General features: G+C 33.7%; 1 long non-coding RNA gene across 1 annotated transcript; it reads right to left on the reverse strand.

Annotated features, from left to right (window-relative positions):
• Nucleotides 1-24,322, reverse strand: LOC126823759 (uncharacterized). Its single transcript, XR_007681298.1, has 4 exons — nt 24,232-24,322; nt 7,098-7,566; nt 4,200-4,343; nt 1-4,064 (listed from the first exon to the last, which is right to left on the reverse strand). It is a non-coding gene; the product is annotated as an uncharacterized LOC126823759 (long non-coding RNA).
• Nucleotides 24,323-25,481: the final 1,159 nt, after the last annotated feature.

Genomic DNA, 25,481 nt, shown 5'->3' on the forward strand with positions numbered 1-25,481 from the left:
TTCTAAACAAAATAGCTTTTATTATACAAGACAAAGATAACTGTACAACAATAACCAATTTTCTTTAAACCAATTTTGTTTAAGTTGTGAGTTTACAAATTCATAAAAGATCAACTGTTGGTTACATTCTCAGTAAAATTTAAAATGAACAAAACAATAATTGTGCATAATTTTAAAACTCAGATTAAAAATAAAATTTAAAAATAAAAAAATCTAAATAAATTTCTAATAATTATGCCCCTCCCCCTCCTTTTCTTTTTTTTACATGATTCCAATGTAAAAAAATTATCTTTAGAATTAAATATTTTTAAATAATTCCAATTTGAGTAGAAAATACTGAAATTGTGGTTTATTAGCTGACTACCAAATACCAATACTTCTTTTCCTTTCAATTATTCGTCATATTTACCTTTTATTGATGAAATTTTCCAAAAAAATGAATATTAAATACAAAAATTAAATGGCTTTATATTTTAAAACTAAAAGTAACAATGCATGATTGCATTTTTCAGAAAATATAAAATTTCAGATTGATTAGTTAACATTTAATTCAGAAAACAAAGTCTAAATTCTAACTCTAGATAATCTTCTGGCTTGGATTCAATAGGATTAAAAACAGACCCATCAATTTGGTTCACAACAAAAAAAGATGGTGGCATAGTAGCTACATAGGGAGCAGTAAAGATCGATGAAATTTTCATTTCGTCATGTCTTTGTAAATACTGAACCGAATTACCGTCTTCATTTAGCCCAGCCGGAGCAGAACAGTAGGAGCCAGGAGGTTAAACCCCATTTCATTTCTGAACAAAATTAAACAAAATTTGGACAGATATTCCTGTTAGAGATTCAACTTTCATAAAAATATAGTTTACAAATCATGCTCAGTGTCTTTAATAACCAGAATTCAATGTAAAAACTGCTGCAATACAATAAAACTGACTTTAAGTAAAACAAAATTTTGAAAACTAAACAATATCGAGCAAAACAATATATAGACTAGATTTCATTAAATTTCTAACAGCAAAAACTTAACAAAGCCAATATAATAACTAAATGTAATTATACAATAAAAAAATACAAAACATAAAACTTCAATATTATATACAACAACAATAATTACCGTATTAGATGTAATAATAGCCCTGGGGCATGCTTTACACACTATATGTATTTTTACATACACAATAGTGGTATTTAGTAAAATGTACGATTCACATATCTATAAGTCTTACAAGTCTTACATATATATATGTTCTCTCTTGTCCAGGCTTACAAGGAAAGTGTGCCTATTCATTTGGAGGGGATGGCAAACTGGCGTCCACTCTGAAAACAATACTAGGCAGTTGGAATTCGAAGTAGAGTAGGTGAAAACTCCAGACCCCCACCCCCCTCCACCCCACCCACTCACCCTACATTGCACACTTAACCATAGAAATTAAATTTACCATAACCGAAGTATTGTGTTGACAAGACTTTAGTCCCCAATCCATTTCATAATAGCATGCAGCTCTTAACATATTTCGAAAAATTTAATGTCTTTAGTGACAGATGTATTTTTTCCCGTAGCTTGGATATCTTTTTGCTTTTTGTATCAAGACAGTGGTTATATATTAAAGATTGCAACTGTCAAGGAAGTGTAACCTAAAAAATTATGTTAGTATGAAATAAACATCCAACAAAATTTTTCTGAAGCAGGTCTTCAGGTACATATATGAGGCCCTTATTATTGATCCAATAACAAAAAACAGGTAGGTGTTTATTGAAGCAGGGCTGTTATTGAGTGGTATACGGTATTACAAGACAAATATATTAAATAGAATGACTCAGCAAAATGGATAAAAACACTTATGTTTGAGTACTTCAGAAATATTTAAATAGTTTGTTCTGCTTAAAAACATTGCATTAAATTAATATTTGGTGGGTCGGGTCATGTGACTATGTCACTAAGGTTACTGATTAAAAAGATGTTAATACATTTAAAAGGTGTGTAAGGAAACATCAAGACTGGAGCAAATCAGACTAGATTTCACTGTTCCAATTGGATCCAAGAGATTATGGAAGAATGAATAAATGAATGAAAGAATGAATGAAATGTGATTTAAGGCCTACATTTCTACAAGCTAATGAAGATTGGTATACCCCATACAGTGTGCTACAAGGGAACTTTTGCCCAGACAACCATTTGAATTCCAACGGCAATGTGTACATGCACTACTGACACCCGGGGGAACTACTCTGGAAAATCCAGAGGAACTTTGGCAGCATACACCGGAAATTGAACCCAGGATTCCGGAACCTTATTCACTGAGCCACTGTGGCTCGAACCAGGGAAGTTTGAGTTTGAATGTGTGGTAATATTTTTCAGACTTCAGATTATGTGTAAAAAAAGTGTTTTCATCCATTTCATTACAAGATGACATGAATGAAAATGTTAAATTTCTGGACACAAACATTTAACATGTACATATATTGTTAGATTGAGATATTGTTATCTCTAAGGCAGTGAATGGCAAACTTCCTCTGATAATTACAAAATTCTGGTATATAAAGCAGTGATGATGGAGCCAGGAGGTCTACCAAGCTCCTGCACCCTTTTAAAAAAAGAATTCCTGTGTCAATTCAAATTCACAACTTTTCAACAAACAAGACAAAGTAAGCATTCTGGCATGGAGAATGTCAGGTGGCCATATTTCAGTCAGTTTTAGTGGTTGAGGGAGGGGGACAGTGGTATAGAGTACATGTCAAGGAGGAGATTATGATGTCAGAAAATATATGTTATGTTTTAATTAATGAATATAGCACGGTGAGATCAAATAATATTGAAGCAAGTTTTGAAATTAATTTTATACACATGGATTTTTTAAGTTGTCTATCCCAATCATACATTTTCCTGACAATATCAAATTTCTCACAGTTTAATTCATGTTAAAATATACCAGAATTGATAGTTTGACATTTAATTAAGAAAACAAAACCATGATACATGTATCAACAATAGATAATCTTACTGCTTGGATTCAATCTGATGAAAAAGAGGGCCATCAAAAGATTTACAAAACACTGGCACTGTTATGTTTATATTATCTGCAGAGGTTGAATTTATCTTATTTACCGGTATACATAACAAAATTGAACCAATTTTGACAGATTCGACTTTAATAATATTGTAGTTGGCAAGGGATCAAAAATCTCTCAAATGACAATCAGTGGCTTCAAAACATGTCTCACGATTTTACTTAGTTGTAAATTTTAGATAACGCACACTAAACAAATTAAAAGATTAACATTTTCAGGAAAAGTAAATTGATATCATTAAAGGACCCATCCCAGATATATTTCGGTAAATATAACTGGTTAATCCGATGTGAAAATCTTTTAGAAATTTTTATCCTTGCCCTGTGCAACTATTTGAAGTTCTGTGATACTCTTTCAATGAAATAAAATCTTTCAGTTTCCACAAGGGTTAGACCTCAAGTGACAAATTCCATGCCAAATAAGTGCCTGGATAATCCTGTATATACATTTGCAGAAATGATAGAGATAAGCAATTGTCATGATTATCAAGTCCCTCATACAAGAAAACAATATAATTCTTTGTTGTTTTTAACACGTTAAATAAGGCCATTAAGTAAGTAAATTTTGCAATCATTTCCAAACAACTCAATACCCGGTAGGTTAATTTGAAAATTTCAGAAAGTCTAATTGGACTATTTGTCAACATTTTTTAACATTTGATTTGCATACTTTAACCCATTTAAAGAATGCCCCTTTAATAATCTTCATTTTTTCCAAGATTTCCCCCTGTCCTGATAACACCCTCCCTCAAAGCACTGTCATTACGATCTCCCCTTGGACTTAAGGCACATATCAACAACAGCAAGTAATACAAATAAAAACAATACTAAAAGCATTCCATATGGCCGTCGTAACAGCTACCAAGATAAAACCCCAAGCAAATTCAATTCTTTCTTCTTCCAACTGCACTCTCCCCGGGATTTCAAACGTGTCTAATTTAGGTTTTACAAAATGACCGAATATACAAATGGCCACTAACATACAAATACCTGAAAGGAAACAGACACAATATGATTAATTTTCAATAAATTAAAAAATATAGGGAAAAAATGTACTATATATATCTCTATATACGTGTCTAATATATGTGATGGCAATATACTCAAAAACTATCACTTGGTTACCTGCAAGTATCCAGCAAGGCAGCATAAATTGAAAGGCTCTTTCTTCTCCAAAATTACCACATGTTATCCACCATAACATAATCCAACTGGCCAGACCAAATACTACAACCAATACAGCAAATAACTGTACAGCTCTTAACCAACCTGAAATACACAAACATGGAGATTTCATTTTACAATCATCTTATTCACATCTTAAAGCTACTGATCGTCCTTTGCAGGATTTTGAATCTCTTGCAAACTTCAATATTATAAAAGCAATATCATTCCAAAAATGTTCCAATTTCCTTCAGTACAAAGATTGATTGAATATTTTGCAACATTCTCTACAGACGATTTAAACAAGCCAGTGCCTTAGATCTGTCATTGAGTTAAGTGGCGTGGTTTCGATTCCCTGCTTGTACGTGACAAGGAATAGGGTCATCTGTGCAACCTCGGGAGTTTTCTCTGGGTCCTCCAGTTTCCTCCCACTGCTAAGGACACCTACGAGCAAGCGAATTGTCGAAATAAAATTGAACAATATATTAGTCCCAAAATGACCTAGTCGAGTGGATGTCAAACCCCATTTTTCTCTATAAGTATTTGGTAAAATCTTTTGATGGGTCTCTTGTTAATCCAAATGAAGGAGATTATGTATCGTTGATACAAATACAAATGATATTCATATATATTGTCAGTCCTGGAGAATTTTCACTGCATATAGAAAGTTCTTACTTTAGCTAAATCCGACTTCCAGCAACTTTTGATCTTTTTTAAAGGTTTAACTACCACTCAGCACAGACTGGGTCATTTTGGGACTAGACAGTGCTGGAGTCTTTAGCAGTGGGAGGGATTCAGGAATTGGAGAGGCAACACTATTCCTTATAATATACAAGTGTGAAATCAAAATCTTGTCTTGACAAATGCATCAGCCACTCAATTCTTGTATGATTCAATACACATCCAGTTAGCATCTAAACCAACAGAAAAGGGTTCTCAATCTCAACCGCCAACAGAAAAGAGTTCTCAATCTCAACCAGTGATGGGATCTTGCCCGCATATTCTGGAGATTCACAACCGCATCACCAATCAATTCTAGTTTGTATCTAAACCAACAGGAAAGGATTCTTAAACGCAGCAATATAATTTTCAAAATTTTCCAAATCTAATTCTTTATCATGACCCTGAAGATTTAAAAATTAAATTGATTTGGCCTATAAGGGCAATGGATAACACTTTCTGATTCAAATATGTCTTGCTGGGATGAATTATTATTAAAATAACTATTGTTTACAAATTAAAAATAATTTCATAGATTTAATCTATACAGGCGACAGCATCATTTTCAAAATCAACAAATAATTCATGTTTTTCAAGGAATTCAAGACCTATCACTTTCATATTTCCCAGAATGTGTTATGCATTACCTCAATTCTATATTTATGTATTCATGGTATCGAAATAAATAGCCATCTTGGATTATTTACGTACATGTGGCTTTAAAGTTAAAACTGTTGTTTTTAGGGCAATTGGCCAGATTACATAAACGGAGAGCCTGGGTCGACTTACTCTCAACAATCTGTTTTGTGTTACTGATGTAAGATCAGCAGCAGGATACGGAGAACCATACAAATCCGTGTTATATTACTAAGATAGAAGACTTTAAAAATCTAATGTAAATGCTTATTTTTTTTATAATGGGCGATTCTTCTTAATACTGTGGCAGAAAATTCAGAATGAAAGTCATGTAGGGACTTTAAAACCATACACAACCAAAATTAATATTAGTTATGAGTAAAAAAAAAAATGGTCAAGAAATTATTGAAAAGTTAAAGTTGGTTTCTTTTGATTTCATACTAACATTTTGATGTGTCTTAGTTATAGTAATATAAAGTTATGGTCATTTATAATTTACTTTAGTTTCTATTGATTTCATACCATCAAGACAGTCTATTCTTCATGTTGTTTTCTTAAAACTCAGAACAGCTCTATTCAAAATTGGCAGGTTTTATGTTTGCTGATCAAAGCAATGCATTTGTTTGGACTTGGAACCCTTACACAATCAAAAAATTACTGGAAAAAGGCTGTATTCCCTTTGAATTGACAGCAGATTAGAAAACAGTTTGTTATTTTTTTGTATTTAATTATTTCTATTTCATTTCTAACATGTGTGGTTCAAAAGCAGACAATTGGATTTGTTGGGGGAGGGGGCTACCCTTGGATCCTTCCTACGAAAGATAAAAAATTGAAAAAGGTAAGATATGATGGTAGTACAGTGGTGGTATATAAAAGAGATGGTATATATTGATATATAAGATATTGGAAGTTAACTACACCTGGCTAATCAACTCACCTGTCCAATTCTATTTTAGTTTATAATAAGACTAAGAAACTCACAGACTTCATATCAATCGCTCTACAGTGCCGTTAATAAAATCAGAAACTATCATTTTTTCTGGGGTTATACTTGATATAAAGAGGTAAATGGATATCTAATTATATTATGCCCTACAAATCTATATGTGTGCAGAAAACCTGAATGTGTGTGCACATCAGAATTAAAAGAATTGAATACATGTATTTCAGTTTTATACACTATTACTTTGGAAATTGTAAAAATTTAAACCAAATTTGACAAGGTGGGATATTAGTCAAATCTTGCATGAATTGAATATTGCATATATTCCATTCAGACATTAAAAACCCAGCTCGCTATCTGTCTTCAAGAACGCTTTTTTAAAAGCTGACTTATCTTTGCACGCTTCAGCTATCTTAAGACATACATATTTCATTAGTGTCTGTGAAAATTTGCCGTTTCAAGTAGGATATACCTGTGCGTAATTATAAAATTTGGAAATCATATAGATGCAGTCTCACTTTATCAAATTGTTTCCATACTGAATAAAAGATGTAACTCACCTGGAACACCTTGTTCAAGTGTACTGAAACATTCATCACTTGGCAAAAACTCATCTATTATCATATCATGGCTGACACCACAGGCCTTCCATAGTCCAAAATGTGACATCCTGGTAGATTCAAATGATGATACATTAGTGGTCATACTCCAATATGGAATACAAAATCCAACAAGGTACATTACCAATAAGACAGTCGTCCCCAAAGCAAATCCTAAAGCAGCACCTTTAGATTCTCCGAATGCCATTATGAATATTTAAACTTGACACTTTTTAGATCATGGAATCAGAAACAGGCCGATAAACAAGTTATTCTGTTTTTTAAAACAGACCTAATATCATTTCACATTGAACCACATCTCTTTATCCATTCAGCTAAAGGAAGTTATCAGTTCGTCTTTTACAAATTAACCAGGATTTATAACAACAATGGAACAGAATTAAATTGGACCCAAAAACCATAACAATACCTGAAATTAGAAAAGAAACTATATTAAATGTTGGTTATATAAACAAAGAATAAGTAACCAATCTAATACACAGTCGAAAGTTACTAAAGTTGAGTTCCAGTAAGATCTCTTCTGGTGCCAACATAATCATATTGCTGTCAACCCACCCTTACTATTGTAACCATTATTACCTGTATAATACTTGATTATAGATAGACCATCATCAAAATCATATTTTCTTTCATAAAGTCACAAAGTTGAAAGTCTTCAAAACAAAAGTGAATGAAATGGTATTATATATTGAAGCTAAATGGTTGTTTCTTGTAATAGTTCATGACTGTTGATGACAGTTAACAATTAACACCAGATAGTCCTTATCTCCATGGGTTGTTATCAGAACCTAAGGTTTGTGTAGGATTGTACAAGTCTTTTTATGATAGCAGATGTATCAACATAAACTGATAAGGTAAAGAAAAATCTCAGACTTTGCTAAGATTTTATGGTATCAACCAATTTTCAAAAAATCAGTGAAATGATATTTTCCTCAATATAACTTGAAATTTCATAGAGATATAGAGGTAGACATTAATGAGAAAAATATTAGTTAGTAAATGATTGTGGGTTTTTTTAAAAAAATATTTTCTTTGAAAGAATAGAGGAAATTTAGCTTTATTTAATTTTATCTGATAGATGACGTTTTGAAGAGTATAATAAAGGTATTTTTTCAAACATTTTCTTAAAGAATAAAGGGAATCTAGCTTTATCTCATAGGTGACATGATGATGTGTATAATAAAGTTGTGTTTTAAATGTTTTCTTAACGAATAAAGAGAATCTGACTTTATCTATTTCTATCTGATAGATGATGTGATGATTAACAAAGTTGTTACCTGAAAATTTGGTGTGATGATTAACAAAGTTGTTTTTTTAAATAAAGGGAATCTAGCTTTATCTGATAGATGATGTGATGATGAAATACAACTTTCAGATTGAATATAGAACAACTGAACAACAGATGAGGTAAGAATTTAGGTTATTACATACAATGAGGTCAGATAATTCACAGATAGAATATAGGTTAGACTGACAGAATTCATCCTGCATATCATCCCAGCTTCTTAGAGATGTTACAGACTCAACACCTTTTTTGAGACCACAAGATCTATCTTGTTAATTAGCTGTTATTAATTTGTTTGAATTTCCAGCTAAAAGTGTCTTGTATTAGAGACTGGACGATGTTATTATCATCACTTAAAATATGGGTATTATCAAATGTTTGGCATTACAGTAATCAACTTTGATCATATCCTTAATATATTTACATTAATTAATTTAGGTCTACATTTGTTTAATTGGTCACCATGAGGAGGTCGGGTGTTCGATGAGAAACTTCATCAAGATTTTCCGGCATGGTTCTCCCTTGTCAGTGATGCAGGACGGAGGGCCTGATAAGGACAGCTGTCTAGTCGTTCGGATGGGATAAAAAAACAATGTCCCGTGCTCATTAAAGATATCTTGACAGTTGGAATTCAATATAAGAGTAGGCTGTAGTAGCGCTGTCCAGGCAAAAATTTCCCTCATAGCACACTGTATGGCGTAAGCCCGTCTTCATTAGCCAAGTTCGGAACAGAACAGTAGGATGTTAAACCCCATTTCATTTCATTTTGTCACCATGAACTAAGTTGTTAATGTTGTTGTTGTAATAATGCTCACATCCCCTTTTTTAGAACTGTATGATTTGTTTTATAAATACTAGTTGAAACATCAATCAGTAATAAACAGTTAGTGGATTCCATAGAATTGTGCCCTGTGTACATGGATTTATCTTTTGAGTTCAACAAAGCTGAGAAAGAGTCAAGTTGTTGTGCTTGTACAGATCAGATTTGAATATGTTGTGTCCCACTCATTTTTAGTGAAAAAAAATGATTTTGTTAGTCTCAAAATCAAATAGATAAAGAACTGATGGGATAGTCCACTTCATTTCTCTTTTTTGGGTGCATATATTTAGAAAATACAAGTGAGTAATTTGCTGAAAGAACATATGCCAGAAACCTCTTGAAAATTCAAAACCATATGTTCAGCCTTTTAACAAATTTTAACAACCATTAATTTTGCTGACTCAAATAAATTTGCCTCATTTAAAATGTAATACAGCTAACATCTCCAATAAATTTTGTGCAGAATCAGAAATATTTCTCATTTCATTCAAAGTGATAATAACAATAAAATTCCACACAGGAGGACATTATGTAAAGCACTTAAAACACAGTAAACACATGGTGCTCTGTGGCGCTCTACATTCCTGATATGTCTATAATATGGATGTTCTCACCATGGCGTTAAATGTTTTAAATAAAACTCCAAGAAACCATTAAAATATTATGAATCATGTAAGTTCGGGTGTCATGTCTGTTACTAATCACCACTACAAATAATTTATGATTGACGAAAGGCGCCAAATGCTTTCACATATTTATAAATTTTGCTACATTTTTTTAGAGCCATTATAAATTTTTCTGCTGGAATCTTTATGAGGCTTACTATTTGCTGTGCCAGTTAGTTTAAAGTTAAATGAAGCATGCATAACATTTTTACAAGGTTCATGGAAAGTCATTCAGGTATTCCTTAACTAATCATGTGGATGAAAAAGAAGAAATCGAAATGCCCTCTCCCTATCTCTCACTCTACTCCTGGAGTTTGACCCCCCACCCCACCAAATCCTGCCTGCCACACAAAAAGCAACATAATACACATCAAACATACTTTCTGGTCTTACCCAGTGTATTAGTCTACCATAACCATCCAGTGATTTATTTAAATACTAAGGTCTACCATAACAATCCAGTGATTTATTTAACCATAAGTCTATCATAATAATCAGCCAGTGATTTATTTAACTAAAAGTCTACTATAATAATCAACCATGATTTATTTAACTAGAAGTCTTCCATAATAATCAACCTATCATTTACCTACCTAGAAGTCTTCCATATTAAGCAATCAGTGATTTATTTAACTATTTGTCTACCATCACAATCAGCCAGTGATTTATTTAACTAGAAGTCTACCATAATAATCAACCAGTGATTTATTTAACTAGAAGTCTACCATAATAATCAACCAGTGATTTATTAATTTAATCTTGATATTATACACCCATGGTATGTCTACCATGTTTATTGTAATGTTAATGATAATAGAATAGAGGTTTGACCTTTCTATAATATGTCATGATATTTCCCTATACACTGTCAGACTTCTATACCACAGTTCCTGATGTTTAGACCTTATATACCAGGTTCCTGTTGATATATATAAACAATGATGTACACAGATTACTCTAACCTTCTGTTAGAACATATTGTATAAATATCTACTGGCTTTATCCATCAATAAGTTCAACCTACAGGGAATAAAGATTTCAAATTCAAAGCAACTGGGGAATAATGTAGAAATTAGTAGAATATACCATAAATACAATGAAATGGGTTAACATCTTACTTTTCCCAATCAGGCTTATGAAAACGAGTATACACCATGCAATGGGACTTTTTAAAAAATAATTAAGTGTTTATTATATTTCAATAATTCTCTCTTGCATGTAGGAGTCTACAGCAGTCGGAGGAAACTGGAGGACCCAAAGAAAACCCACAGGGTTGGACAGGCAACCCTACTCCTTGTCACGTACAACCCAGGGAATTGAAACCACGTCAGTTGACGCATTGACAGACCTTATGATGCAACGCGCATGCGCTAACCATTGAGTCGGACCAATGATCCGTCAGACCAATGAGTGTGGGACCAATGGTGACCTAGTCTAAATACAATTGCAGTGTCAAGATATGCGATATAATGGTTGTATAAAATGAATTGTAACTTTGGTTTTGAATCAAAGTGAAATGAAATGAAATGGGGTTTAACGTCTTACTGTTCTGCTACAACTGGGCTAATGAAGACGGGCATACGCCATACAGTGTGTTATGAGGGAAATTTTGCCCGGGCAGCGGCACTATGGCCTACTCTTATAACGAATTCTAACTGCCAAGGGATCTTTTATGTGCACGCCAATGTGTACACGGGACCTCTCATCCGAATGACTAGACTTTAAATCAAAAAGCTCACTTTACCCATGATAATGTGACACCGACACCAGAAACTCAATTGTCTTCAGCTTTGGACTCAAATAAACTTGGTCAATAAATGAAAACATATATGGTATATTTTTAACAGTATATTTTTGGTGTCTGTAGGGAGGATATTTATTTTGGATCTAGGGGGGACAACAACCTTACTCCTTCATTAATTAACATGAAGGTCAGAATTATTATCAACTACATCTGTACCTGACTGAGATTCTATTATGTGATAGTAATTCTAGCTAGACCAATGTAGTCATAGTCACCTGTTTGGACCCCGCCCTTGTAGGCGTTCTATAAATAAGAGGTAACAGGTGTCAGAAATAACCTTTTGTAATCTCTTGGGTTAGTACCTCCAGGTCATGTATATAATATCAAATATTCCCTACTTGTAACACCACTAAAACAATAGTAAAACAAAACATTCCTCTTTCTTATCTGAGCTTTATAATGGTGACTTCCACATATAGGAAAGTAGAGCTCAAGACATTTAGTGTTTTTTTTCTTAAAGAGTCAGTGAAAGAAATGGGGTTTAACATCTAATCAACACAAACTAGATCATTTTGGGACTAATGTGTTCATGTTTCAGTAATTCGCTTGCATGTAGGTGTTTTTAGAAGTGGGAGGAAATTGGAGGACCTAAAGATAAAAAACAAGAGGTTTGACAGGTGACCCTACTCCTTGTTACGTCCAAGCAGGGAATTAAAATCACATCACTTGACTCAATAAAAGACCTTATGATCTAAAGTGCATCCATTAAACCTTTCGGTCACTCCCCTCCGCCCTTTTTCTACAAGAAGAGTAGAGGTGTATCTCTAAGTTTTTCTTGTTTACACCAAGAAGAACCTTCAGGATATTTCAAACCTGGCCTTCACCTGCAAGTGGTGGCGCCTACTTGGCTGCTAAGAAAAGTATGCTTAGTCATTCTGAGAAACATTCCACGATACATTGACATAAATATACAAAACCCCTTGACATTCGAAAAAAAAACGTCAATTTACAGATTACCACATCACATTTAATCAGTGGTCGAAGCTGGAGATTCTGTGTTCGATCCTAGATAACGGCCAAGAAAGTTCATCAGGAATTTTCTGGTGTGGTTTACCCTTGGCAGTGGTGCAGGATGGAGGGCCTGGCAAGGGACTATGTGATGTTGTACGGATGGGACGAAAAACCCATCTAAATAAAATGTCAACGGGACATTAAAGCCCCATTCCATTAGATGCTCTTTATATACTATACAATCAAAAAACATTTGGCTTGTTTCCTTTTCTCTTATCTTGTAACAATATTTACCATCCATGCCAGTCAAGAACAGCGCCAAACAATTATGCAACTACAGAGTTCTGACTTTCTAAAACATTCATTTACGATTGCCATTCTTTCTTATCTTTTCTGAAGTAGTAAAACTGTTCCAAGGTTGATGAATCATCAAAACAATTTAACAGCAAATAAAAAAAATAGGCAAGAATTTTCAAGGATAAAGAGAGATAGAGGGGAGGAGGGGAACACTCACAGTGTTTTTCATAAAACATACCAAAACCCTAGGCATTTTATCAATCAATAGTTTTGACATTAAAGAGAGAGAGAGAGAAATGGGGTTTAACATCCACTCAACACAAACTAACATATGGTTCAATTTTATTTCAATAATTCGCTTGCACGTTGGGGTCTTTTGCTGTGGAGGAAACCGGTGGCCCTAGAGAAAACCGAAAGATTGGACAGTCAACCCTACTCCTTGTCATGTAAAAGTAGAGAATCGAAACCACACCACTTGACTCAATAACGGACCTTATGATCTAAAGCACATTATAAACCATTCGGCTACCAAGTCCCGCTTTTGACATTACTGGGATTCCTTTGATATTACAGTTAGTGTTTTTAGGTTAGTGTATCAAGTCATCAAATTATCCCTGATATACACAGGACACAGTGCTATGGAATACAATTACTGTTTACAGTCAGGGTGGGCGGAATCAGAATTTTGGCTTAACTAGTTAACTAGTTAAAAATTAACGAGTCAACAAGTTCAATAATGTTCAAAAGTCAAAATTACAAATACGCCTACAAATGAAAGATATTCATGTTTATATGACCTTCTACACGTTTATCCAACATGCCACTATAGAATTGTCCAATATTTTTAATCATCTTTACTATTTTCATGCAAGAAAACAATTGCAGATGTCGTTTCTTTATATAAAGCCATTCCTCTGTTCATATACACGTCTATAAGTGTAGATTTCCTTGTTAAAACTTTAACTTTAAATAATGTAACTAGTTAAAAAGTTTAATTTGTTAAATTTTCTGTAACTAGTTAATTAGTTAACCAGTTAACTCCGCCCAGCCCTGTTAAATTACAGTGTATTACTAGGATTCTTTAGTCTTTATCATCAAGCAATGGTACAATTAAAAACAAATATTTTACATTAATTAATTTGGTTCTCCCTCATGGTAATTTGCAAGATGTCATGAAATGGTCATCTTTAAACATGCATTATGCAAGAGCAAAATCTGCTTATTACAAGTCTTTCTTTAGGCCTGAAATGTTATCTAAATTATCAATTAGACATTAATTAACTTATCCAGACCATAATAAACTCTCGATGTCAAGGCTAGCCTTCGATGTTGGCTGGATTAGATTCCTATATGCCGCTAACGGCTATTGATAATTAAATCAATAAAAGCGGATAATCGAGACTATGCTGTTTATATTAATGATTTTAGTAATGATGACCGAGACTATGCAAAAATTTCACACATTTCTTTCTCGGCTCATAGTGGATCAAATACCTTTACACTATCTAGTTTTTAACTATTATAGCGAGAACTGCCATCTCGTTATCTTATCTCCCATAATGTATTTTTAAGTAAGTTGTGATTATTGTGGTTTACATACTATATACAAGCCTGGATATAAAGCACCCAGGGCCGTATTTATGATCACACAGTGATGCTCTTAAGGCACTGATCAGTCGATCGGTTTTAAGGGCACCCACACGCCAATGGGTTCGTTTGCCCTGATCGAAACTTTCTTATATCACATACGTGGAGGCTATGGCGCCCCACCACTCTGCTGCACCCCCACTTTTAAAATCCCACATACAGCCCTGAAAGCACCTGTAAAGTATAAATTATCACACAACCTATATATTTTAACCATAGGCGTACGGGGAAATTTTTGACTGGGGGGGCGGTGGTGGTTGGTGCCCCAAAAATGTAGTTAGGTTCTTAGTATGTTACATAATAATAATAATAATATCTCTTTTGCGATGAATAAGTTCTTAATTTCTAAATCATCAATAAAAGAGAACTAAATTTTATTTACTTGTAATATACATAACTAAAAACAGTTGTTTATGTAACTCGTGGCTTACTGTACTCCAAACAATAGAGGGTTTGAGTCTTAAGATTTCTATTTAATTGCCTAACTATAGACACTCTAAATTTATATTCGCTGTTAAATTGGACACATTCAAGAACACAATATTTTCCCAGCATTTGGTGCCCAATCGTACGCCTATGATTTTAACATATACATTGTGTGATAATTTGTACTTGACAAAGTCTATGACAGGTGCTTTATGTCCAGACTTGTATATAGTATGTAAACCACAATATGGACCAGGCTTGTATATAAATGTATATGTTGTATGATGATTTGTACTGGACAAAGTCTGTGAATGGTGCGTTATGTCTAGGCTTGTTTACATATATGTCCCATCACTCCCATCATAGTTTAATAAAGATTCCTGGAGAATCCTAGCTGAAATATCGCTCTGTAATAAACAATAATTGTATTTCATAGAATTTTGTCCTGGGCCCTGTCTCTCGAAATTTTAACTAAAGATAAAATCCATTTTAGTAGATACTTCAATTTTGATTGGCTAGGCACTAAAATCAATCTAATATTATCCAATCAAATTACTAAAATTTGGATTTTATCTTAGTAAAAAATTTCGTGAAACAGGCCCCCAGTATTTCTAGTACAATTACTAAATGCCATTGAAATGCCTTTATTTATTTATAAAATTTTCATTCAGATTCTCTCAAGGTGAATCACTTTTAAGTTGTTCTTTGTGGTAAACGACTTTGAGTAGCAGTCTAATTTTAGAAGTATAGAATATATCGGGCATCATCTGTCAGTAAATCAACTATAAATAGCAACCAGTTTATTTATTTACTTATTCTGGTAATATAATGATGATTTCATTCAGTTTTGTAATCATTGTTATTTTTGGGAAGAGCTTTGAAGAAAGTTTTCTTCTTGAGGTAAGGGTAATAACCCACAGTGTTGATAAGAAGAGTTGATAAAATATAGAGCAGACTCTTCAAACGGATACCAAGCATTTCTTTTATGATATCATAACCTTGTCTCTGTTCTCTGTATTTTAAGGGGAGCCTTGGTTGCTCCGTGAATATGGCGCTTGCTCACTGATCAAGATGTTCCAATCCCTGTGTTAGCCGAGAAAGTTTATCAGGATTTCCCAGTCTGGTTCCCCCTTATCAGTCGAGCAGGACAGAGGGACTGGAAAGTAAAAGTATCTTGTGGTCAAAATTATGTTATTGGCTGTTAAAGAAGGTCCCTTTTACTTGCTTGAAACAGCAGGTCACTTCACTGGGTGATGGGGGGGGGGGGGCAAATGGTCTAATGCATGTACTTTAGATCATAAGGTCTATCTTTGAGTCAACTGGCATGGTTTTAATTCCCAGCCTGTGTATGACAAGAGTGTGGTCTCCTGTCCAACCTTGTGGGTTTTACCCAGGTTCCACTGCTAAAGACCCCTCATTAGGTGAAGAGCACAGCTGTCAATCATTAAGGCAAAATTCTGTTGAATATCAGATTTCATCTTCATCAGTCCTGCCTTTGTAAAAAAAGTCAGAAACTGATATTATCTAAAGACTAGGAGAAAGTCTACCATTATACTAAACCTGCCTTATAAAGGTCCAATTCCTACACATGAAACAAAGTTTATCAGCAATTTCAAGAAACTGTAATATGGCATGTATTGGTAAAACTGTCTATACAAAAAAATAATCTGCACTGAAACAACCTACAACCATAACCCTATTTATGTTTAAATCAAAAAGCAAACTACCGGTACTGACTTAAAGTGATAGTCTCTTTAGAAGTTATGTACTAAACATCCAATTAGTAAAGTAAATATCTAATAAATCCTCTTGTCAGTTAATTCAGTTCCAGGAAATTGAAATACTTAAATTAAAAGGTCACATAAAAAGATCCTATGCCAAATTTATATATACTTGTATTTAAAAATGATTATTTTCTATGTAGAAGAATCATTATTTTTAACACATACCTTAACACAGTTCTGCCAAGAAAAAAGCGTCAAGTCGATTTTACTGCACAAAACACCTAGGGCCACATGTGTGCTCGTTGGCGTGCATATGAAAGAACCCTTGGCAGTTGGAACTTGATGAAGAGAAGGCAGCAGCACCCCTGTCCTGGTAAAATTTCCCTCATATCACACTGAATGATGTATGACAATTTTCATTAGCCCTGTTGGTGCCGAAAAGTAGGATGTTAAACCCCAATTCATTCCCATACACTTATACCTAGTCACTTTAAATAGTTCATTCATCATTGACTTAGTTTCATTATAAGTAGGTTGGGGTTATCATTTCATATATATAGGAAATGTAAAGAGGAAATATACAGGGCGGTGTATCTTTATTATACCTACATATATCTACCCCACTTCAATCTATTAAAACTTTTAATTACTACACTAGTAGCTAACATAATCAAGTACTTGGATAATTGTACACATTTTTTCATGTTAATTATTACTGCAAAAGGTCAACTCTCAAAAAGTCATTGAGATATGTCAGAAAATTCAAACCAAATCAACGGTCATTTTGTAAATTGACTGTAATTTAGACAGTGATTATTATTTATGTAATTATTTGTAATTTAGACAGTGGTTATTATATAAGAAATTAATTGATGTAATAAAATAATATTGAATTGTTAGACAATGATTAAAGATTATCTTGTTCGTTATAGGATGTAGAGGTTGCTATATCAGGTGTGGGTTATGCTTACCCTTTTTAGAATACCTGATAACACTTCTTGGTTAACAATGTAATGACATTGAAGGGTGAGACAATATAATGACATTGAAGGGTTGGATACAGCATGGTGAGACAATGTAATGACAGTGAATGTCTAGACAATGTCATGACAATGGTCAGTGCGGTACTGTAATCACACTAAAAAGTGATACAATGTAATGACAGCGAATGTAACAAGAATGAATAATAGCAAGGCAATGTAATGATACCGAATGGCAAAACAATGTAATGATACTGAATAGTGAGACATGGTTCAATTTTATTTCAATAACTTGCTTGTGCGTAGGGGTCTTTAGCAGTGGGAGGAAACCGGAGGACCTGGAGAAAACCCACGAGGTTGGGCAGGCGACCCCACTCTTTGTCACATACAGCCGAGGAATCAAAACCACGCCAGTTGACATACTAACCATTCGGCCATCCAGCCCCCTAAATGTAATAATGATGTAATCATATTGAATGGTGAAACAATGTAATGACAGTTGAGAAAATGTAATGACAGTTGAGAAAATGTAATGAGTGGAATAATGATGTAATACTATTGAATGCGTTGTTTATTACTGAGTAACATTTCGACACGGATTCTCTTGTCTTTATCAAGCAAATAGTTGATACAAGCTAGAAAATCCTGGTTGAAACATTGTTCAGTAATAATGAAATGAAATGGGGTTTAATGTCCTACTTTTTTTTGCACCGACTGAGCTAATGAAGATGGGCGTATGTGCTATTGACGATGGGTGTACATCATACAATGTTCTATAAGGGACCTTGGTTGTTTGTCCCATCCAAACTACTAAACACTCTCCGTGCCAGGCCATCCATCCTGGACCAAACCAGAGGATCAATCCCAAGACCTCCATGTTAGTCCGTCTTCATTAGCCCAGTCGGAGCAGAACAGTAGGACGTTAAGAATAAACCCCATTTCATTTCATTTAACTCCTCCATGTTAGTGACCAAGTGCCTCAATCACTGCGCCACTGCTCAGTAATGAATAGTAACAGTAATTCACAGAATTGTATCTTGTGAAAATAAGAAGAATATTGGTTTAACATATAAGTTGCCAAAACAGAGATGATATAAATGTGTCTAGTTATAATGAGTAAAACAGTCATGGGTTAATTTGACATTTAGTACATTATGATTCAAGTAAGATATTTATTTTTACATGAAACAACTGGTCAGTGAATCCATCAATGTTTGATCCAGTTATTATTTTAATATCTACCGGCGATACCTGGAATTCATACGGAGCGTCGCAGACGTGCAATTTCGCCACATGGCTTATTTTCACAAAGGCATCTTACTGGACCTATCATGAATAATCAGCAAGCTAGCTTTACTGGATTATCAAAATAACCTTTAAATGTGCAAATTACTTGGATTATGAACCACATGGCCGATTCTCACGAAGGTGTGACTGTTGTTGTGGCCGACAAACAAGTTGATTGATCTCTTAATTAACAAATAATAATGAACCCTTGTAATTTAGCCGAAAGTAGATTGATTTATGATACCATAGTGGCCTGTTCATTGTTTTACCAATTGGCTTGATTAAATCCGACAAAAAACAGGCAATTAAGAACAGTGGTCTGCCCCAACCGGGCTAATGAAGATGAGCCTATACGATGCCGTCTGCTATGAGTGAAATTTTGCCCAGATAGCAGTGTTACAGTGCAATTTCATTTCAAATTCCAACTAGCAATTTGTACACTGAACCCCTTTTGTTTATGTTCACTGAACTTCTTTGGTTTCTGTTCTATCCAAACAACTAGACACTTTTCCTCACCAGACCCTCCGTACAGCACCAATGACAAAGGGAATTCAGGCATGAAAATCCTGATAAACTTTCTTGGCCAGGACCTCCAGGTTAGTGAGCCAGCGCCATACTTACTGAGCTACCATGATTCCATTTATTTTTAAAGATAAACTATTGTAGATTATAGGAATCACCTGACACTCTAAGCTTAGTTAATCAATCATCAGGTTAACTTACCTGGAGTAAAGTTACGTTTTACTTTGAGAATTTTCCAAGTTTTACCACAATATAAATATTGCTGGGCTCACTATCAATAATTCTAGTTTCCATGCAATTGTACAAACTTTATTGTATATAAAGATTGCTGGGCTCACTATGAAGAAATTTAATTTCAGAATTTAATTTTTGTACAAAGACAATTTCAGTAAAGACAATTCAGTTTAAAGTTGTTCAAAGTAATATTTTAAGAAACTAAGTAAAAAAAATCTAAAGTTATATTACTGTTATTCAAATGGGCATTGTGTAAGATTTAGATAAAGAGCTGGCTGTTCTTGCTATAATATTTAAAAAATAGATAATGCAAAATGAATATATTGAAAATTTAATTCAAGTTACTTTATTTCAAGCAGAGTTATCAATTGTTGTAGTTTTGACCAGATGTGTGCATTGATCGTAACCACTGTACTGGTCATTCGAGTCTTAGCCTCGCTTCTCGATTTTTAAATTAAATTATTAAAAGGTCGAACCGTTCTAATCTATTTAAAATCAGAGTCATCCGATGGCATCGAGAATTGATTATGATCTTGTCATGTTAATAAATGTCTAATTAAAAATTTATATAACATTTAGGCCCAAAGAAAGACCTGCAAGATTTAGCTCTTACATAACGCCTGTTTAAGACTCTAATTCTTAAATTAACTAACAACAAAAATAATGTTTCTTCACAGTGACATTATGGATATATAACAAAGGCGTCATTAGAGAACATTGACTGTATAGGAGCCATAAATTAATATACATATTCAACAATTATTATGATTAAAGTCTAATTAATGACGACAAATTATTCTGGCTAGCATTACGCTTTAAGATAAGGACTGAATTGATTAATGCCAATAGTTATGTTACACACGATATTAATACATACAGTGGAAACAACATGAATTTTGTATTTCATAATTCCAAATAAAATCAACATCATAGATTGACAAATAAATTATATGATAAAGAAAAATCTCCATAAAATTACCTGACCTAGTAGGCTAATATGTTCTGAAGGATTTCTATAAAATTGAACTGAAATCTCTTGATCTTTAGTTTATTTTAGTCTAGTAAAATTGTTTATATAGTATGACTTTATATCAATCAAATTATCTGTAATCTGATATTTTACTGGAAAGATATGAATCTGATTTATCTGAAATAACCTTGAAAGTTGTTTTCTACTATTTCTCCATATATCTATAAGTACGGACAGGTGTTGTTCATTAGGCAGGATATACTTTCTCTTTGTATACAACCTGACAACACAGCAAAAATGCCATGACTAAAAATGTTTTGTCAAACTCAAATACCACAGCTCAGGCAAAATGCATTTCTAACCACAGAAACAAAAATGTGGCATGATAGTCTAAAGACATATGGGGGGTTGGGTGGCTGAATGGTTAGCACGTGCGCGCTGTACCATAAAGTCTGTCATTGAGTCGACTGGCGTGGTTTCGAATCCCCGGTTGTACGTGGCAAGGAGTAGGGTCGCCTGTCCAACCTAGTTCTTTGGGGTCTTGATGAATAAATAAACCCAATTCTTCAAAACTTAAAGATACATTATTGGAAACTGTTGAAATTTAATGTCCATGTGTGTCCATAAAAAACAAGCAGGGTCCTGTAGTGGTGAGGTGTTAACCACCATCCATTCCTTTCCGTAAATGAATGTAGGTAATACAAATTTGCTATTAAATAAACTTGACTCAGCTCTTTTTTTATCAATAACAGAAATAAGGTGGCAATAAATTTTATCTTATTTACAATTTTTTCTCTCCAAATCTAAACCATGGATGACTCTGTAACCCTAATATATACTATATGTTTATATAGTAGTAAAACTACTGTCTAATCTTCTTCAACTCTCTGCTTCATCCTTGATTAACAGATCTCACAGATCTTCGCCTGGTGGCCAATAAAACTATCAGGCTGGAATTCCTTTAAGACATAATTACCCTGTTAGATATAATTTATATAGAGCTTAAGAATTCTGACCATCTCAACCTCCCTCCTGCCATACACTATATATCTCTATATACCCTTAGGCCAAACCTATTTCATTGTTAGATCTTTGGGGTCTTGATCAATGTATAAACTCAATTCTTGAGTGCGATATTTTAGACATACATTATGCAAGAGCTAAATCTGTCTATTGCAGGTCTTTCTTTAGGCCTGAAATGTTATCTAAATTATTAATTAGACATTAATTAACCTATCCAGACCATAATCAACTCTAGATGGCTTCGCTAGCCTTCGATCTTTAGTGGATTATGAGCCGATTTACTGCATAACTTTCCTTCACGATTTAACGATTAAATGGATAATTGAGACAATACTATTTATTGTACTGACTTCAGTAATGATGATCAAGGCTTGCTGGAAATTGCACCGCTTAGTTCTCGGTTCATAGTGGATCAATATGAATGAAATTTTCAGCAAATTGCCTTTACATTATCTAGTTTTTAACTATTATAGTGAAAACTACCAACTCATTATCGAATCTCCCATAATGTATCTTTAAATAAACTACATTTTTCAGTTTGACATGATTTGACTTTTACCTGAAGAAATTGGAGGCAGAATTTTTAATAGGTGTTCTCGAAAAACAGAAATTCAAATTAACATGGCCTAATATATGATTGATACCATATGTACCATGTAGGTACAGCTCTTGACACCTATTCTGCAGTTCTTGTCAAGTATTACTTAATGTGAAACATACTGTGTTTTAAACTTTAAATGACCTTGAGATTGATCTCATTTTTTTAGTTTGATTGTAATATGTTGTATCTAGTTGTATTCTCACGATTTTAAATGCTTTAAAGGTCTTGGTTGGTTATTAAACATACATTATGCAAGAGTTAAATCTGACTATTTCAGGTCTTTCTTTAGGCCTGAAATGTTATCTAAATTATTAATTAGACATTAATTAACCTATCCAGGCCATAATCAACTCTAGATGGCAGCGCTAGCCTGCGATCTTTAGTGGATTGTAAGCCGATTTACTGCATAACTTTCCTTCTCGATTAAACGATTAACTGGATAATCGAGACTATGTTGTTTATCGTACTGACTTTAGTAATGATGACCAAGGCTTATGGGAATTTCAGTCACTTAGTTCTCGGTTCATAGTGGATCAATTTGAATGAAATTTTCACCAAATTGCCTTTACATTATCTAGTTTTTAACTATTATAGTGAGAACTGCCAACTCGTTACCAAATCTCCCATAATGTATCTTTAAATAAACTACATTTTTCAGTTTGACATGATTTGACTGATCAGTTACAAGAATGTTTATATTAAATTGTATACAAAGTTTGAGAGAAATCTTTGAAGTATAAGGCACATTTTTATCAATTATCTTACTCTAAAGTCTTAGCAGATCAGAGCCATGATTTTCTATTTCGGGTTATTTTCAATATGACATTTCTTGGTCAGAGTGACAATATGTATATAAATGACCAAATGTGTAAATTGGAGTTCTGAACATAATTAGTTGTTGCCATATCACTATTTGGTATTCTAGATCTATAGCAGTAAAACTGCTTTTATTCCCTTGCATAGGCGTTAATTAGTCTGTGCCATATCACTTTCTGATATTCTGTAAGTGTAAGAGATAAACTAGTTCAGTGCTTTTATTCCATTGCATAGGCCCCCTGTGTATAATATTTTTATTAATACGTTAATGTTTGTAATTGAAATAAGTGAGGAATTTTAAGAGCTTCATGCTTTGCTGGAAGAAAAAATAAACTCTTATGGTAAAGTATTTAAATATTGTAAATATACCCATTAGAATGTTATCATAAACCAGTACAGCAAGAAAGTTTTAATATGATAGCCTGTCCTATTACTTTACTAGTAGACCCTACCAATTCAGTTCTCTAGGTCATGACCATATAGGGTCAAAAAAATCTACAAAAACAAACCTAATGTACTACTAATCCTTTATTCCTGTGACAAAGGAGAATTTAAAAAAAGGAAGATTTGTAGAAATTATTCTGAAATTATTCTGGCGGAGCAATGATTTCGTGAAAGAGCAGATTTTTTACATTATGGTTAAATGGCTGAAAAAGTTGACATGCAGGGCCTTACATGCTGATCGTTTTCTAATTCAGTAGTCAAATTGACTTCAATTAAATACCAAAAGTTAAACAAGAGTTAAATATGAATTTTATTTCTGGAGGCCCATTGCATTGCATTGTTGGTAAATGACTGATATAATATCAGTTAAATCTGCAAAACTTTTCTTTTGACTTAGATACAAAATTTCCAGAAACAAAGAGTTGATGCAATCATGCTATTCTTAAAAAATAACTTCTAATAATATAATAACAAAAAACAAATGGTATGGTATGTAACCAAGGCTACATTATAAAGTCTATGAGTGACAGTTGAGTGCTTTAAAGTTAAAATATTAAACTTATAAATAAAGTACTTACCAAGTAAGAATATGAAACGATTCGTGTTTTAAGCACACAGTTAACCCACTAACTTTCTACTCCACTACACCGTTCTACTGGCACATTACAGAATATATCACAGTACGCTAATACAGTTCCATGTTAGGCTACCACAATTTACAGCTATTACTGGCATTTCCCGCTTGAGGCCACTACAAATCACATCCTCTTCCTCTGTTAGTTATGACACATTTGGTGGTCTCTTAATGCAACTAAAAACATGGACCTTATAATACAGATTTTATATATTAAACGATAAAAGTAATAAAACTGGTGATTTTAGTTGAATCATACCGTTCGTTTATTTGTTACATGTATATTTGTTGTATTGTATTAATGTCATTTTTGTATGCTCCCCGTGGGCGTTTTTATGCAATACTTACTTACTTATTTACTTACCCATTTGATGAAATCACTACAATTGTTGATGTATACTTTAAAGTATGTTTTTAAATAAAATAAAACATATAAGCCTCATAACTTCGGAATCCCCGGTTGTACGTGGCAAGGAGTAGGGTCGCCTGTCCAACCTTGTGGGTTTTCTCCGGGTTCTCCGGTTTCCTCCCACTGCTAAAGACCCCTATACGCACAAGCGAATTATGTAAATAAAATTAAACCATATGTTCGTCCCGAAATGACCTAGTTTGTGTCGAGTGGACGTTAAACCCCATTTCTCTCTCTCTCTCTCATAACTTCGGTTATGTTGCGGAAGAAAGACTTCAGAAAAAACCCTCGACAGAAAAACCTCGGCATTGCCGGCATCGGGTTTTCTTTATCTCGCGTTATTTTCTTCAGTCTTTCGTTCCCCAGCATAACCACAGTCTCGAGCTTTATCCTACACGTAACACTCTGAAAGTCGGGGGCGGCTTTGGATATATACAGGGTAATCTGGGGTTATTCTTTTGAAAGTTTTTCTTTAAACCTGTAACGGGTTATTCTTCCAAGGTGGGGGGGGGGGGGTCATAAGAAAACATGATATAAGGTTTTTCTTACTGGAAATCTGGGATATTCTCAGTTTACGTAAACATGTAAACATAAACGGTTTATAAGCAAGATAAAGTCCTCGACTTCGGTTATGCTGGGGAAGGAAGACTTCAGAAAAAACCCTAGGGTTACCTAGGTTATTTTCTTCCGGAGGTCATTCTAAACAATGCATGGCGAGGAGGTCATTCTAAGCTTTTTGATGCATGGGGAGGAGGTCATTCTAAACTTTTTAATGCATGGCGAGG

This window comes from Patella vulgata, chromosome 6 (assembly GCF_932274485.2).
Source record: "Patella vulgata chromosome 6, xgPatVulg1.2, whole genome shotgun sequence".
Classification (NCBI taxonomy): Eukaryota; Metazoa; Mollusca; class Gastropoda; family Patellidae; genus Patella; species Patella vulgata.